Source organism: Macaca nemestrina, chromosome X, assembly GCF_043159975.1.
Source record: "Macaca nemestrina isolate mMacNem1 chromosome X, mMacNem.hap1, whole genome shotgun sequence".
Taxonomy (NCBI): Eukaryota; Metazoa; Chordata; class Mammalia; order Primates; family Cercopithecidae; genus Macaca; species Macaca nemestrina.
Genome location: NC_092145.1, coordinates 57485847 through 57490989, shown reverse-complemented (window position 1 = coordinate 57490989; position 5143 = coordinate 57485847).

Genomic DNA, 5143 nt, shown 5'->3' with positions numbered 1-5143 from the left:
TCGCCCAGGCAGGAGGAGTGCAGTGGCTGGATCGCAGCTCACTGCAAGCTCCGCCTCCCGGGTTCACGCCATTCTCCTGCCTCAGCCTCCCCTGTAGCTGGGACTACAGGCGCCCGCCACCTCACCCGGCTAGTTTTTTGTATTTTTTTAGTAGAGACGGGGTTTCACCGTGTTAGCCAGGATGGTCTCGATCCTCTGACCTCATGATCCACCTGTCTCGGCCTCCCAAAGTGCTGGGATTACAGGCTTGAGCCACCGCGCCCAGCCTGCTTTCCAGATTTTTATCTTAGTCTTTGGCTTTTGACAATTTCATAATGTGTCTTGGTGTGGATCTCTGAGTTTATTGTACTTAGACTCCATTTGGGTTTTTGACTTGGTAGATTAAACTTTTTAAAAATCAAATATGGGAAGTTTACGGCCATTATTTCTTCAAATATTCTTTCTGTTCCTTTCTTTCTCTCTTTCTGGGACTCTCATTATGCAAATTTGGTATCATGGGCAGTGTCCCACAAATCTCTTAGGCTCTTTCCATTTGATTTTTCCTAATTTTTTTTTTTCTTTTGGTTCCTCAGACTGGAAAAATCTCGACTGATCTATCTTCAAGTTTACTATATGGTTTTCAGTTGTTTTCTTAGTAGATCTTAGAATTCTTAGTAGATTTCTTAGAATCTTCAAGAAGATTCTTTCATATGCCAGGTTAAATCTGCTAGGGAGTGCCTCCAGTTGAATTTTTCATTTTATTCATTATACTTTTTAATTCCAGAATCTCTTTTTGTTTTTAATCTATGTCTCTTGGCTGATAGTCTTTATATAGTTCTCATGGTTTTCTTAAGATTTCTGGACAAAGTTTCCTTTAGCTCTATTAGCATATTTAAAATAGCTGACTTAAAGTTTTTGTCTAGTAGGTCCAATGTTTGGCCTTCCTCAGGGACAGTTTCCATTAATTGCCTTCCCCCTCCCCCATGTATTGGCCATATTTTCTTGTTTTTTTGTATGCTTCATAATATATTTGTTGAAAACTAGACATTTTGAAAATTATGTGGCAACTATGGAAATTAGATTCTGCTCCTCCCCAGGAAATATTGTCGTTACTGCTTATTGTAATAGTTGTTTATTAGGGACGTTCTTGGACTAATTTTGTAAAGTCTGTATTTTTTGTTGTGTGTGGCCAGTGAAGTCTCTGTAGTGATATCCCCTTTTGTATCCTTGATATTGGTAATTTATGTTTTATTTTCTGATCAATATTGTTAGGGCTTTATCAATTGTGTTAATCTTTACAGAGAACCAAATTTTGTAGCATTGTTTCTTTTCTAGCCCACTGATTTCCCTTCTTAGCTTTATTGTTTTTTTTTTTCCTTCTACTTATTTTGAGTTTATTTGGCCCCTCTTTTTCTAGCTTTTTTAAAGCGGAAGCTTAGATTATAGATTTTAAACTTCTCTTTCTAATATAAGTCTTTGAAGCCTTAAAGTTCCCTTTAAGTATTGTCTTAGCTTCATCCTACAAAGGTTTACATGATTGTATATTCATTATAACACAGTTTGAAGTATTTTCTAACTTCCTTTTTTTGACACATCACCTAAATGCCCTAGACTTGAGTATGTTTTTAAACTTCCAAATATTTGAGCATTTTTTTCTATTTTTTAGAATTATATTTTATGCAACCTATTATTCTTTTCTTTACAGCTGTATTGAAGTACAATTGACAATTAAAAATTGAATATATTTACCATATACAATGTGATGTTTTGGTATATGTGCACATTGTGAAATGATTACTACAAACCATGGAATTAACCTATTCATCACTTTGCATAATTTCTTTTGTTTATTTGTGGTGAAAACATTTAAGATACACTTTTTTAACAAATGTCAAGTATAAATATTGTTAACTGTGGTCACCATGCTGGTATACATCTCAATAACTTATTGATCTTGTAACTGAAAGTTTGTACCCTTTGACCAAGATCTACCCATTTTCCCCTCCTATAGGCCCTGGTAACCATCATTCTGATTCTACCTTTTTTTTTCTCGTGAGTTCAACCTTTTTCAATTTTGCATACAAATCAGAGCATGCAATATTTGTCTTTCTCTGTCTTATTTCATTTAGCATAATGACCTCAAGTTTTAAAATCTGATTCCATTGTGGTTAAATAACATACTATATACAGTTAAAATTTTTGAAATTTGCTGACATTCTATGGTCCAGTATGCAGCCTATCTTGGTGAACAGGTGAACATACTATATATGCATTTGAGAATAATATGCATTCTTTATGTATCATTTTAAAATTATCAATTAAGTCAACTTGGTTGATAATATTTTAAAAATATTCTATGCCCTTACATATTTTTTCTCTAGTGTTTTTATCAGTTACACAGAAGCAATATTAAAATATCCAACTATAACTGTGGATTTGTCTATTTCTTCTATTAGTTTCATCAGTTTTTGCTGAAATAGTCTTATTAGCTAAACAAACAGATATGATTGTTATAGCTTCCTGATATATTAATCATTTAATAATATGAAGTACTCCTCTTAATTTCAGGTATTACTCCCTGTCTTGAAGTTTACTTTGTCTAATAATGAAATAGACACACAAGCTTGCTTATGCTTATTGTTTACAGCATATAACTTTTTCTATACTTTTATTTTCAACCTGTTTGTTGTTGTATCATAATGCATTGCTTGTTGTAACATGGAGTGAGGTTATTTTTTAAAGCCTGTTTATAAATCCCTGTCTTTTAATGAGAGAGATTAGCCTAACTCCATGTAAAATAATTATTGACATGTTTGGATTTAAGTCTGCCATTTTGCTTTTCAATTTATATTCTATTTGTTCCATTTGATATTTTGTTCTTCTGCTCCTCTTTTCTTGCCTTCTTTTGGTTTAATTGTTGTTATTATTATTTTTTAGAGACATATAATATATTCATTCTGTTGCCCAGGCTGGAATGCAGTGGTGCAATTATAGCTCACTGTAGCCTTGAACTCCTGGGTTCAAGTGATCCTCCTGACCCAGCCTCCTGAATAGCTGGGAGTAGTTGTACACCACCATGCCTGGATAATTTTTCTCTCTTTTTTGTAAAGACTGGGTCTTGCTATGTTGCCCAGGCTGGTCTTGAACTCCTGACCTCATGTGATCCTCTTGCCTCGGCTTCCCAAAGTGTTAGGATTACAAGAGTGGGGCACCATACCCTGTCTTATTATTATTATTATTATTATTATTATTATTATTATTTTGAGATGGAGTTTCACTCTTGTTGCCCAGGCTGAAGTGCAATGGTGTGATCTTGGCTCACTGCAACCTCTGCCTCCCGGGTTCAAGTGATTTTCCTGCCTCAACCTCCTGTGTAACTGGGATTACAGGCGCCCACCAGCACGCCCAGCTAATTTTTTGTATTTTTAGTAGAGATGAGGTTTCACCGTGTTGGCCAGGCTGGTCTCAAACTCCTGACCTCAGGTGATCCACTCGCCTCAGCCTCCCAAAGTGCTGGGATTACAGGCATGAGCCACTGTGCCCAGCCCAGCCTAATTAATTTTTTAAAGTATTTCATTTAAATTTCTCTAATGACTTTTAAATTTGTCTTCTTTGTATTATTTGCTAGTGTTTGCTCTGGGGATTATGATATGCATTCTTAACATTTTACAGTTGACTTAGAGAGTTAATATTGTAAAACAAGGATATCTACTTTTATTTTTTAAAAATTTGATTATGAGGTGCCTGTTTTTGTCGTTGCTGTTATGTTTGTTTTACGTATTTATAGTAGAGTTTGTGTAATTCTTAGAACTGTACATTGATGCATTTCACCAAATTTGAGAATTTTTCTGCCATTATATCTTCAAATGCTTTTGTGCTTCATTGTCTCTCCCCTCTCCTTCTGGGAATCCAAATACATGTATGTCAGATGTGCAGTCTTATTTGCATGAGGTATAGATCAGGGGTAGGCAAATTATTGCCTGCAGGCCAAACCTGGCTTGTTTTTGTAGGGCCCTCAAGCTAAGAATGGTTTTCAGATTTTTTAAAGATCATAAAACACAACACAAAGGAAAACAAAAAAGAATGTGCAGTGGAGACTTTATGTGGCCTCCAAAACCTAAAATATTTATTATCTTACCCTTTATACAAAAACTTTGCTGTCTCCCCTGTTAGAGAATGGTGTTTGGGGCTGCCCACTATAGTGACTGCAATTTGAAGGGGGAAATCCTAGAAAAGAGGGAGCCATAGATGGAGGGAGCTTGCAAATCTGCTTGCAAACTCGCCTCTACCCCAGTAATGCTCAGACTAGGAATTGGTGTCAGGGAAAAAGGTGTATAAATGTGATCCTCAACCAGTATGATTTCCTTCTTTCAAGGATCAAGGCATTTTCTATTTTCTGATAGTATTTGTTATCTCTCCAGTTCTTTCAAGTAGCGGTTATGTTTATATTTTTCCCAGAGTTTATAATTGTTATCAGTGGGAGTGTTGAGATACAAGCCACTGTTCTATTCCAGAACTTGCCAGACTCATTTTTAATTAAATAGAATATAAGTTAGTATAAAGGGAGTGATAAAATGGGGAAATCAATTAATGCTTTATACTCAGTTTATTCACTCAGGTGTTTTAGTATAGAGTTTGGGGCTACATTTTGTCACCTCACGTAAGGAAACATCTTTTAATTTGCACATGTATCTGTGGAAGAAAACTGCCAAAATCATTAGGATAAGGCTATGCCCCAAATATTCATATTTTAAAACTCTGCCTCAAAATTATAGAATCAGAAAGCTGGTATAGACCTCGGAGGATACACTCACTATAGAAATCCTCTTTACAGCATCTCTGATGGGTGGGCTTTCAGACTTTGATTAAATTCTAGGAATTAAAAGCTTCACAGTTTTTTTTTTTTTTATTTTCTGTAGTATATCAATGCCTTTTGATTCAAAATGTTTCTTCCACATCATGAGGTGGCTGATGTAATTAGACTCAAGATTTAGGAACTGCTGAGCTATGGATCAAAGCCAATTTTCTTCCATCTCTACTGAAATCAGTTTAGTTTTTGCCCTTGAACTATGGAGGCAGCTCTGGCTCAGAATGGAACATCCCCTTTTTAAAAGAAATGTGAATGGTACCCAGGAATTCGTGGCCATGTTTGAGGGCTGTTCTA